We start from the raw sequence: 13,889 nt of genomic DNA, 5'->3' as shown, positions 1-13,889 counted from the left end.
AAACCAAACTTTGTCCATCTCCCCTTTATCCTTGGGTTGCCTGCCACATTTTGGCATAGAACAAGAACAAGAAGAAAGTTCCTGCTAAGAAGCAGGGACTCCAGCAGAGCTTTATCAATGGAATGGCATTAAAGGAAGATAAGCTTGAGTTTGGGACTGCTGAGCTTTCATAAAGGAGGGAGGCTGAGACAAATGAGACCAATATCCACATGTCTGTCCCCTCAAGGTATTTAAGTTGAACCAGGCAAAAGGCTAAGAGGCATAGCACAATGTGAATAAAAATTAGATCGGACATTTTGGCAACCTGACAAGGGGCAGGAAGATAAAAATTGAAGCTCATGGCATATTAGGGAGAAGAGGCCACAATAAATACTTCAGGCTCTCTGTTAGGAGATCTAGTAAACTATACCCTAAAGAATGCAAACAAATTGATGCAGACTGAATTGAACAAAATTGAGTTCATTGCCCATTGAATTGAGCTGATTTGCCTCTCTTTCGCTTTCAAAGACAAGCTGAATTCTCTGTTAAGGTATACAACATCCAGAGTCACTATAATTTTCATATAAAATGCCTAACATTTCATTCTTTTAAAAAAGGGGGCATATTCAGAAACAAGACCAAGGGAAACAACACACAACAGAAATAGGTGGCTCAGATATCAGAGAAAGCAAACATGGACTTAAAAAACTAATAACATAACTAAAGTAATGTATCATTAGAATTTCACCAGTGGAATTTTAAAAATCAAATGGAATTTCTAGAACTGAAAATATAACTTAACTTGAAAGTCCAGTATATAAGTTTAAATGGATATTTGACACAGTTCAAAAGATAATTAGTGAGCTGAAAAATAGACCAGAAGAAAATATCCAGGCTGACGCATGGAGGTTAATAAATGCTGTGGAGCAGAAAGTATTCTGGGAAGCTGGAGGAGTAGGAGGCACCAGAAATTATCTCTCCAGTAAACAATTACAGTGGCAGAATCTGTCTAATATATGGATGGTAAATTGAGGTTAATACTAAGCCCCATGGCAGGCAGTTGTGCACATGTTCCTAGAGCAGCTAGAAACTTACTAGATCCCGATTGGGCAAAAAGAATTCTATCCTCCAACATCAGGGATCTGTGCTCTAATTACTGGTTGCTGCTTCTGATCACAGAGGTGCAGATGAACAGGAGGATGACAATTACTATCATACTCCCCCATTGTTGCAATCCCCTCCCCTCAAGCTAAAATGATTTCTAGGGGTTTTAGTGGCCAGTGCCCTTCCTCCCCCTTCATTTTACTCCTTTTCCCCATTTAGGAGATAGACATTAAAGATTATAAGATTCAGGGGCACCTGGGTGGCTCAGACAGTTAAATGCCTGACTCTTGATTTTGGCTTAGGTCATGATCTCAGGGTCCTGGAAAGCAGCCCCACATCAGGCTCTATGCTGGGTGTGGAGCCTGCTTAAGATTTTCTCTCTCCCTCTCCCTTCACCCTCCTTCCTTGCCTCCCCCCACCCCGGACTCATGCTCTCACTCTCTCTCTCTCTCTCTCAACGACAGTAAAATAAATAAAGATTAGGACATTCACAAGCAACTATATGTGTGGAAAATTAGAAAGTGACTGTTCACACCCAAGAAAAGGTGCAGGCTCAGGAAAGACCTGAGAAGATCTTAAGTTTGCCCCTCCGGCGGATCTTTGGAATACAGACGGTCTGCAACAATAAAAAGCAATAAACAAAAACAATAATTGAAACCTTGGTAAAGGAGAAAAATCTGATTTCCAGGTTATCACATTATTAGATTCAAATGTTTTACTTTCTTTCTTTCTTTCTTTTTTTCCCTAAGATTTTATTTATTTATTTGACAGAGACAGACACAGTGAGAGAGGGAATAGAAGCAGGGGGAGTGGGCGATGGAGAAGCAGGCTTTCCGCTGAGCAGGGTGCCCGATGTGGGGCTTGATCCCGGTACTCTGGAATCATGACCTGAGCCAAAGGCAGATGCTTAACAACTGAGCCACCCAGGCACCCCAAACATTTGGCTTTCAACAAAAAATCACTAGGCATATGAAGAAACAGAAAAATAAGGCCTATTAAAAGTAATAAATAAATAAATAAACAAAAAGTTTCCTGGAGAAGATTTGACAGAAGACCTACTAGAAAAGGCATTAAAAACACCATTGTCGGGGCGCCTGGGTGGCTCAGGGGGTTAAGCCGCTGCCTTCAGCTCAGGTCATGATCTCAGCGTCCTGGGATCGAGCCCCGCATCGGGCTCTCTGCTCCACAGGGAGCCTGCTTCCCTTTCTCTCTCTCTCTGCCTGCCTCTCTGCCTACTTGTGATCTCTGTCTGTCGAATAAATAAATAAAATCTTTAAAAAAAAAAAAAACCATTGTCATAAATATGTTCAAAGAATTACAGGAAGATGTAGAGAAAGTAAAAAAAAAATGATGTGTGAACAGAATGACATTATCAACAAATAAAAAGGAGTCAAAAAGAAATTCTGGAGCTGAAAAGTACGTAACTAAAATGATAAATTCACTAGAAGAATTCAAAGGCATATTTGAGCAGGCGGAGGAGAAAATCCACAAACTTGAAGGTAGAATGGTGGAAATTATCAAATGTGAAGAACAGAAGGAAAAAAAATTGAAGAAAAGTGAACATAGCTGAAGTGAACTGTGGGCCACTATCAAGCAGGCCATTTACACGTTGTGAGAGTTCCAGGAGAAGAGAAAGAGAAAGGGACAGAGAGAATATCTGAAGAAATAATGGCTGAAAACTTCCCAAATTTGAAGAAAGACATGAATATAAATATCTAAGAAGCTCAACATTCTCCAGATAAGACGAACTCAAAGAGACTCACACTGGGACACATCATAATCAAACTTTCAAAAGCCAAAGATAAAACCAAGCCAAGATAATCTTGAAGCAGCACAAGAGAAGCAGCTAACCACATACAAGGGATCCTCAATACAAGTATTAGCAGATTTTTTTCGTCAGAAATTTTGGAGGTGAGAAGACAATGGTTCAATATATTCAAAGTGCTCAATGTGGGGGAGAAAACATCGTCAACCAACGGATCCTGTATCGAACAAAACTATCCTTCAAAAGTGAGGGAGAAATTAAGACATTTCCAAATAAGTAAAATCTGATGGAGTTCATTTCAACTAGAACTGCCTTACAAGAAATACTCACAGGAATCCTACCAGGTGAAATGAAAGGAAACTAGACAGTAAATTGAAGCCATTTGCAGAAACAAGTATCTTCATAAAGTTAAATACAAAGGCAGTTATAAAAGTTAGTATTATTTTAACAGTGGTTTGTAATTTCACTTTTCCTGTTCCACATTACTTAAGAGACTTAATTAATGTATTTTTTAAGGTTATTATCTAAAAGCTAGTGTCACTGTAACTCTGGCTTATAACTCTACATGCTGCTTTATATATGATTTATAAGACTAATGCATTCAAAAGAATTATTAGTGTAGCTTTTTGGGCACACAATGTAAATGATGTAATTTTGTGACATCCACCACCAGGAGAGGTAGTGACAGAGCAGTAAAGGAGTAGAGTTTGTATTTCACTGAAGTTAAACTGGTATAAATTTAAATTACAGTGTTTGAACTTTAGGATGTCAAATGTGATCCCCATGGTCACCACAAAGAAAATAGCTACAGAATATATACAAAAGGAAATGAGAAGTAAATTTAAATGTTTGACTATAAAAAATTTAAACACAAAAGCAGATAGTAATGCAAGAAATGAGGGACAAAAAAGCTGTAGGGCCTATAGAAGAAAAAACAGCAAAATGACATAATTAAGTCCCTCCTTATTAGTAAATGGATTAAACTCTCCAATCAAAAGACAGAAACTAAGGAGGTGGGATTATGGACATCGGGGAGGGTATGTGCTTTGGTGAGTGCTGTGAAGTGTGTAAACCTGGTGATTCACAGACCTGTACCCCTGGGGATAAAAATATATGTTTATAAAAAATAAAAAATTAAAAAAAAAAAAAAGACAGAGACTGGTGGAAAGGAAATGATGTGTGATGGAGCCATATGCTGTCCGCAAGAGACTTACTTTAAATCCAAATCAGAGACTGAACGTGAAAGGATGGAAGAAGATATTTCATCAAATAGTAACCAAAAAAGAGCAAAAGTGGCTATAGGGATATTAGAAAAAATAGGTTTTATATCAACATAGGTTAAAAGAAATGAATAAGAGCACTGTATATTAATAAAAGTTTCAACACAGCAAGAATATATAACAATTATAAGCATTTATATACCTAATGACAGACCAGCAAAATATAGGAAGCAACAACTGACAGAATTATGGGGAGAAGTAAACAGCTTTACAATAGCAGGAGACGTCAATGCTTAACTCTCAAGAGCAGATAGAAGTAGACAGAAGATAAAGCAACAAAGGTCTTGAATAACACCATAGAGCAACTAGATGGAACAGGCCTCACAGAGCACTCTACTTGAGGACAGGAGCACTCACATCCCTCTCCAGTGCACACAGAGCAGTTTCCAGGGTAAACCATATGTTAGCCACAAATCAGGTCTCAGCAGATTGAAATGACAGATACCATCCAAATTTTCCCGACCGCAACAAGATGAAATTAGCAATCAACAACAGAAGCAAAACTGGAAAGTTCACAAAATAAACAACAGACTTTCAAATAAACAATACTATTTGTAACAGACTTAAACTGCAAATAATCCAAATATTCAATATTATGAATATATAGCATGATGCTGATATAACTGAATATTACCTGCTGCTACGTGAAATAATATGATCGAGGCCCAAAGAGATAGTGTTGATAGGAAAATGTCAGACATAAAGAACACCTTTTGTTTGTTTCTCTTATGTTTAAAAAAGCCAGTTCCCTTCATATTCCACTTCTCAAGCTGAAGACATCCCACACTATATTTTTTACAGGAACTATAATTCAAGCAAGAAATTGGAGGCCTAGTTCTTGCCATTTATCTACTGTTTGTCTTCCACAGAGAATTTCTGTAAGGATGAGTAGAGGCATGTAAGAAAAAAAAAAAGCCTTAAAACAGAATATTAGTTGGCTTAACAAGTATCAAATATCCTTACAAATTGCCTTCTGGTATGTAGCAGGATATTAAATATACTTTTGTGTGTTCAATTAAGTGATATACTAAGTACATAGCACTGAAAACAGATGTCTAAAATATAAAGGCCATGAAATTTCCTCCTAGCTATGCAGCCATTAACATTAACCTCAATCTCCTAACTTTGGAACTGCAGTAATAGCAATAATTGCTATCATTTGATGAGTATTTACTATAAGCCAAATACTGTGTTCCATTTTATATATCCATTACTTCATTTAATCTTCACAATAATCCCAGAAAGTAGGTTTTACTATCCCCTTTTGCCAATAAGGAAACCAAGGTTAAGTAATTTTCCCAGGGTAGGAGAGGGCACTCAGCCATGATTAGAACCTGATTCTCTGACTACAATTAGGCGCATGCTGCCAATGACACTGACAGATAGTGTGTCATGCTGGTGTGTATCAGTGATTTACAGAAGTGTCAATGCAATAATCTGAACCTGTAAATGTAAGGTTTTTTTTTTAAGATTTTTTTTTTAATTTGACAGAGAGAGATCACAAGTAGACAGAGAGGCAGGCAGAGAGAGAGGGAGAAGCAGGCTCCCTGCTGAGCAGAGAGCCTGATGCAGGGCTCGATCCCAGGACCCTGAGATCATGACCTGAACCAAAGGCAGAGGCTTAACCCACTGAGCCATCCAGGTGCCCTAAATGTAAGTTTTAATACAAACTCAGCCTCAGGAGTCCCTGCTTACCTTCCCATGGCCTCTACTTTACTCTTACTTGACCCTCTTGAGTATCCTGTAGCAGCAATTAAAAAACTAGAAATATCAGAAGGAAGAAGAGGACATTGGTCCCTTTGTTTATCTCACCAAAGGGTGCATATCCCCAAATTGGGTTACCATTGAGTATTTTGGAGCCTCTCTTTGCTTTCTTCCCCTGGGAGTGGAGTAACGAGAAAAGTTGTATAGTAGCATTCAGACTTACTATTTTTCTTGGTGGAAAAGTGGAAAAGAATTATAAAACGTAGGGTTAAACACCCTATAAATCAAAGTATACTTGTACTTAGATTATTTTTTTTTTACCCAGCTCTTGTTTGAAAGGTTCCAATTTTTTGTTTGTTTGTTTGTAATGAAGATTCCTTTGCCATATCACATTGACATAAGTATTATCAAAAGCATGTTCCTCAGTTGCTAGGAGTCAGACTCTTATTCTTAGACCATAGGAAAGACTTGTTATCATGACCTTGGACTGTGTTGCTGAAATGTGCTCTTTCTGAAGATAAGAGTCTCATTGAAAAATGAATCTATACTTCCATAGGTTGAAGAAGAATTTCAGCTACTGCACCCTGCTGTAGCAAGACAACTAATAAAAACCTTGAACCCATTACTCATGTATGAGAACAAAGAGAGCTTTATTGAAGATCAAATAAAAGTAGAAATACTGAGTCAGGCAGTAGATTAAGTGAAGATTCCAGCATTCTTTTTTGTTCACATTGCTTTTAATGATATTTGAGATTAAAGGTTCAATAGAATTCAACACAGTGACCTTAAGAAACTTAATTTTCTATATTTGCAGATTCTAACTATTCACCTCAAAACTTTACTTCTCAACAAGATGTCTGTCTTCATTTTATTTTTCACGCCTGTCTGTCTCAGTCTTAACCAGCAAAATATGACCCTTTTTAAATCTCTCAGACCCTTCTGCATTAGATAGTCATTCATTTACTTACTCAACTCAACATGTGTTGATTGCCTACTGACCCTGAGGATTAAAACAAGCAATCAAGCAAGCAAACAAACAAACAAACAAAAACAGGTTTGCTCATGGTATGCTCACTGTCTAAGAGGGGAGATAAACACTCTGAAATTTAGACAATGATTTGGCAGAGGCAATGATTGAACATTATATTTTTCAAATAAAAAAAGTAATTTCTTTAATTTCTAAAATTTATCTAGTCCCAAGCCCTTCATCCAGCAGGACCTAAAAAAAACTTAAATTCAGTATTTAATGGTATCTCAGAGTTCTAGAGCCAAATAGTCTCTCCAAGATAATTCAGTCTCTTTGGGGATTCTGGTGTTCCTCTTTCCACTTGCTTTCTATCCCCTGGCTTTCCTCTAGGAGCATCTAAGCACATCAGGGAGGGGTTTCAAGCCTCAAAGATACTGAGGAGAGAGATTATAAGATCCACAAATAGGATCCACAATCCACAGATAAGTCCTGTTTTGATTACTAGGTCTTCTGTATGGGACCAATTTCTGGCCTCCCCTTTGCAGGTATTATTGATGAACGTACACTTGCTTTCTCTTAGATGGTTAAATCAATATTCATGTTGGTTCCCTAAGGCCCACTTGGACTCTATCCAGTATACCCCTCTCCGTTTCAGCCCCCTGGGTCCAGCTCCCCAGTGCCAGGATCCTTTTCATAAGTCTCCTCATCCTGTGCCACAGCAATACCATAAAAGTCCAATGGTTCAAATAAATTACTTTCTTTACCTCCTACCTCCCACACCATGGGGCTTGTGAATTTCTGGATCTCTTCTATACATTAAAGGAGAGGAGGGAGTCTTCAGAGGGCTAACTCAGGCCTCCTAAGCAAACCAAGCCTTTCCATCTTTTTTTTTTTTTTTAATATTTATTTATTTATTTATTTGAGAGAGAGAGAGAGAGAAAGGGGAAGATGGGGAGAGGGAGAGAGAATCTCAAGCAGACTCCCCACTGAGTATGGAGTCTATCTTGGGGCTTGATCCCACGACCCTGAGATCATGACCTGAACCTAAATCAAGAGTCAGACACCCAACCGACTCAGCCACCCAGGTGCCCCTGTTTTTTCTTGATATAGGATAAAATTCTGTGAGGTTATCTCTTTTTGGATTTCTAAATAGGAAATAGAGGGAAACACTCTTGAGGTTGGGAGATATGGTGGGAAGGCGCTCTATGGTAGAAGGCCTGAGAAACTGATTCTGACCACTTAATAAGCATAATTAAAACTAGAATTACAAAGGAAAGTCATATTGACTTCAGATGAACATGGCAGGCTGAGCAGGCAAACCCCAAACCAAGGAAAAGGAATGCCTGAGCCAGAAAGAAAGTCCTGAAGAAAACCCATGAAAATTAATTTTCACAGAGGAGGAGGAGCCAAGATGGTGGAGGGCTGGCAGACTGAGATGACATCAGGTCGCAGGAGTTGAGCTAGATAGTTATCAAACCATTGGGAACACCTACAAACCCAACAGGAGATGGAAGAGAACAGCAGCAGTTCTAGAAACAGAAAATTGACCACTTTCTGAAAGGTAGGACATGTGGAGAAGTGAATTTGAAGTGATGGGAAGATAGACCATGGTGGGAGGGGCCATCTCCTGGCAAGCAGTGGAGCAACGGAGCACAAAATTTTAAATTTTAGAAGTCTGCTCCACTGAGGGATGTTGCTCTAGAGGCTAGTGGGGGTGGAGCCCTCACAGGGACAGTCTGGCCTCAGGTCCTGTGGGGCCACAGAAGGACCGGGGATGTCTGAGTGTCCCAGAGCTGCCAGGTATCAGAGCAGGGAAGCTGGCTGTAGAGACGGAGCCAAGAAGTGAGCTATCAGCTCGGGGCTACCTTAAACTGTGACCCACGGTACAATCAGGCCACTGTTGTTTGAGCAGGACCCCACAAGTGGGAGATCTGGGGAGATCCACCTTCATCCACTGGAAGAGCAGACCAGTAGGAATCTGCGGGGTTTGGAGACTCCAAATGGGGCCATGCACCAGAGATAGAAACACTTGGTCACAGGCTGATTGAGCCTGAGTGCAGCTGGAGACCAGGGGCACATGAGGGAATGACAGCTTTTCTCCAAGGGCGCACTGAGGAATGGGGCACCAAGCTCTCAGCTCCTCCAGCCAGAGACCAGCCATCTTCATTCCCATCCTCCAGAGCTCTACGGAAAGTGCTCAGGGAACAAAAGTTCCAGAGAGCGAACCTCAGCAGATTGCTTAGCCTGGCCCCTGGCAAGGGCGGTGTGGTTCCACCTCCCACAAAGACATTTGAGAATCAGGGCAACAGGCTCCTCCTGCAGAAGATGAGCAAGAACATCCAGCTAAGACCAAACTCACTGATTAAGGAGAAGAGTGGATTCCAGAGGAGGAGACAGCAAAGCATGGAATTCATGGCTTTCTATCCATGATTCTTTAGTCTTGCAAAGTTAATTAATTTTTTAAATTTTAATTATTTCCTATTCTAATGTTTTAACCTTTCTCCTTCCTCTTTTAACATTTTTAACTACTTTATCTTAACAGGCTCTGTTCTATTCACCAGTCATATATATATATATATAATTTTTTTCTTTAAACTTCTTTTTACCCCTCCTTTTCTTCTTTTCTTCTCCAACCAATTTGGGGTCTCTTCTGATTTGGTTAGTGTACATTTTTCTGGAGTCTTTTCCACCCTTATAGTATTATATTCTCTTGTTCATATATTCTTATCTGGATAAAATGACAAGATGGAAAAACTTACCACAAAAAAAAAAAAAAAAGCCAACATGAGGGGCGCCTGGGTGGCTCAGTGGGTTAAAGCCTCCCAGGGTCCTGGGATCCAGCCCCACATAGGGCTCTCTGCACAGCAGGAAGCCTGCTTCCTCCTCTCTCTCTGTGATCTGTCTGTCAAATAAATAAATTAAAAAAAAAAAAAAAAGCAAGAGACAGTCTGAAGGCTAGGGACCTAATCAATATGGATATTGGTAATATTTCAGATCTAGAGTTCAGAATGACAATTCTCAAGGTTCCAGCCAGGCTTGAAAAAGGCATGGAAGATATTAGAGAAACCCTGTCTGGAGAAATAAAAGCTCTTTCTGGAGGAAAAAAAAGAACTAAAATCTAACCAAGCTGAAATGAAAAAAAAAAAAACTATTAATGAGGTACAATCAAAGATGGAGGCTCTTACTGCTAGGATAAATGAGGCAGAAGAGAGAATTAGTGATATAGAAGACAAAATGACTGAGAATAAAGAAGCTGAGCAAAAGAGAGGTAAACAACTACTGGACCATGAGGGGAGAATTCGAGAGATAGGGGATACCATAAGACAAAACAACATTAGAATGATTGGGACTCCAGAAGAAGAAGAAAGAGAGAGGGGGGCAGAAGGTATATTGGAGCAAATTAATGTAGAGAATTTCCCTAATATGGCAAAGGGAACAAGTATCAAAATCCAGGAGGTGCATAGAAACCCCCTCAAAATCAATAAGAATAGATCCACATCCCATCATCTAATAGTAAAACTACAAGTCTCACAGACAAAGAGAAAATCCTGAAAGCAGCCCGGAACAAGAAGTCTGTAACATACAATGGTAAAAAAATATTAGATTGGCAGCAGACTTATCCACAGAGACCTGACAGGCCAGAAAGAACTGGCATGATATATTCAGAGCACTAAATGAGAAAAACATGCAGCCAAGAATACTATATCCAGCTAGGCTGTCATTGAAAATAGAAGGAAAGATAAAAAACTTCCAGGGCAAATAAAAACTTAAAGAATTTGTAAGCACCAAACCAGCCCTACAGGAAATATTGAAAGGGGTCCGCTAAGCAAAGAGAGAGGCTAAAAGTAGTCTACCAAAAAGGAACAGAGACAATATACAGTAACAGTCACCTTACAAGCAAGACAATGGCACTAGATTCTTATCTTTCAATAGCTACCCTGAATGTAAGTGGGCTAAATGCCCCAATCAAAAGACACAGGGTATAAAAATGGATAAAAAACCAAAACCCATCAATATGCTGTCTACAAGACACTCATTATAGACACAAAGACACCTCCAGATTTAAAGTGAGGGGGTGGAAATCCATTTACCATGCTAATTGACATCAAAAGAAAACTGGGGTGGCAATCCTTATATCAGACAAGTTAGATTTTAAGCCAAAGACTATAACAAGAGACTAGGAAAGACACTATATCATACCTAAAGGGTGTGTCCAAAAAGAAGATCTAACAATTTTAAGTATCTATGCCCCTAACATGGGAGCAGCGAACTATATAAGCCAATTAATAACAAAATCAAAGAAACACATCTACAATAATACAATTATAGTAGGGGACTTTAACACCACCCCCCCTCACTGAAATGGACAGATCATCCAAGCAAAAGATCAACAAAGAAATAAAGGCCTTAAATGACACACTGGACCAGAGGGACATCACAGATATATTCAGAACATTCCATTCCACAGCAACAGAATACACATTCTTCTCTAATGCACATGGAACATTCTCCAGAATAGATCACATCCTGGATCACAAGTCAGGTTTCAACCAGTATCAAAAGATTGGGATCATTCCCTGCATATTTGCAAACCACAATGCTCTGAAGCTAGAACTCAATCACAAGAGAAAAGTTGGAAAGAACCCAAATACATTGAGGTTAAAGTGCATCCTGCTAAAGAATGAATGAGTCAACCAGGAAATTAAAGAAGAATTGAAAAAATTCATGGAAACAAATGATAATGAAAACACAACTGTTCAAAATCTATGGGACACAGCAAAGGCAGTCCTGAGAGGAAGATATCTAGTGATACAAGCCTTTCTCAAGAAACAAGAAAGATCTCAAATACACAACCTAACCCTACACCTAAAGGACCTGGACAAAGAACCGCAAAGAAAGCCTAAACCCAGCAGGATAAGAGGAATAATAAAGATCAGAGCAGAAATTAATGAAGTAGAAACTAAAAAAACAATAGAACAAATCAACGAAGCTAGGAGCTAGTTCTTGGAAAGAATTAATAAGATTGATAAACCCCTGGCAAGAAGTATCAAAAAGAAAAGAGAATTCACCCAAATAAATAAAATCATGAATGAAAGAGGAGAAATCCCAACCAACACCAAAGAAGTACAAACAATTATAAGAACATATTATGAGCAACTGTACTCCAGCAAATTTGACAATCTGAAAGAAATGGATGCATTTCTAGAGATGTATAAACTACCAAAACTGAACCAGGAAGAAATAGAAAACCTGAACAGACCCATGACCAGTAAGGAGATTAAAGCAGTCATCAAAAATCTCCCAACAAACAAGAGCCCAGGGCCAGATGGCTTCCCATGGGAATTCTAACGAACGTTTAAAGAAGAATTAATTACCATTCTCCTGAAACTGTTCCAAGAAATAGAAATGGAAGGAAAACTTCCAATCTCATTTCATGAGGCCAGCATTACCTTGATCCGCAAACCAGACAAAGATCCCATCAAAATAGAGAATTACAGGGCAATATTCTTGATGAACACAGATGCGAAAATTCTCACCAAAATACTAGCCAATAGGATCCAACAGTACATTAAAAAGGATTATTGACCACGACCAAGTGGAATTTACTCCAGGTCTGCAAGTTTGGTTCAACATCTGCAAATCAATCAATGAGATACAATCCATTAATAAAAGAAAGAACAAGAACTATATGATACTCTCAATAGACGCTGAAAAAGCATTTGACAAACCACAGCATCCTTTCTTGATCAAAACTCTTCAAAGTGTAGGGATCGAGGGTACATACCTCAATATCATCAAAGCCATCTATGAAAAAACCCACAGTGAATATCATTCTCAATGGGGGAAAAACTAAGACCCTTTCCACTAAGGTCAGGAACACGGCAGGGATGTCCACCATCACCACTGCTATTCAGCATAGTACTAGAAGTCCTAGCCTCAGCAATCAGACAACAAAAAGAAATGAAAGGCATCCAAACTGGCAAAGAAGAAATCAAACTATCACTCTTTTCAGATGATATGATACTTTATGTGGAAAACCCAAAACTCCAAATCTGCTAGAATTTATACAATTCAGTAAAGTGTCAGGATATAAATCAGTGCACAGAAATCAGCTGCATTTCTATACACCAACAACAAGACAGAAGAAAGAGAAATTAAGGAGTCAATCCCAGCTACAGTTGCACCCCAAACCATAAAATACCTAGGAATAAACTTAACCAGAGAGGCCAAGAATCTGTACTCAGAAAACTACAAAGTACTCATGAAAGAAACTGAGGAAGACACAAAGAAATGGAAAAATGTTCAATGCACCCCTGGGGCTAATAATACATTATATGTTAATAAAAATGAAAAAATAAAAAAATAATTTGCACCAAGTTTTCCTCTAGAGACTTGACCTTCTCCTTGCTGTAAATTTTCTTAATTTCACTAGTTTGAATAAAGGTGGGCTTTTTTATGACCTACTGAGGATTTGATATGTTCTTTTTCATGTGTTTTTTCAGTTTTGGAAAAAAAATTAGTTATTATCTCTACCATTATCTTTCTCCCATTATCTATGTGCCTTCTGCCTGGAATTTTTTTTTCAAACATATATTGGAATTGGTGATTACATCCTTCATGTTCCTAACTTCTCTATCCTATATTGTATCTATTTCTCTGTATTGTTTTGAGTGACTTGATTTCCTCAGATCTGTTTTCTGTTTTATGAGTTCTTTCTCTAGTAGGATCTGGTCTGTTGTTCAACATATATACTGAGTTACTTTATTTCAATGACTACCTAGGTTAACTAGTTCTTTCTTACTGTCTCCTGTTCTTGCCTAATGATTGCTATCACCTCTTTTTTTTTTTTTAAATACTCTGAACATATTTATTAATCTCCCTTAGATGGCTTTACTATCTTTCTTTATGGTAAAAAAAAAATTGGGGGGCACCAGCTGAGTGGCTTAAAGCCTCTGCCTTCAGCTCAAGTCGTGATCCTAGGGTCCTGGGATCAAGCCCTACATCAGGCTCTCTGCTCAGTAGGGAGTCTGCTTCCCCTTCTCTTTCTCTTTGCCTGCCTCTCTGCCTACTTGTGATCTCTATCAAATAA

Source organism: Mustela putorius, unplaced genomic scaffold (genome assembly GCF_011764305.1).
Source record: "Mustela putorius furo isolate JIRA1106 unplaced genomic scaffold, ASM1176430v1.1 tig00000785_pilon_pilon_pilon, whole genome shotgun sequence".
Taxonomy (NCBI): Eukaryota; Metazoa; Chordata; class Mammalia; order Carnivora; family Mustelidae; genus Mustela; species Mustela putorius.
The sequence above is the reverse complement of the archived record's forward strand: the minus strand, read 5'-3'. Positions refer to the sequence as shown.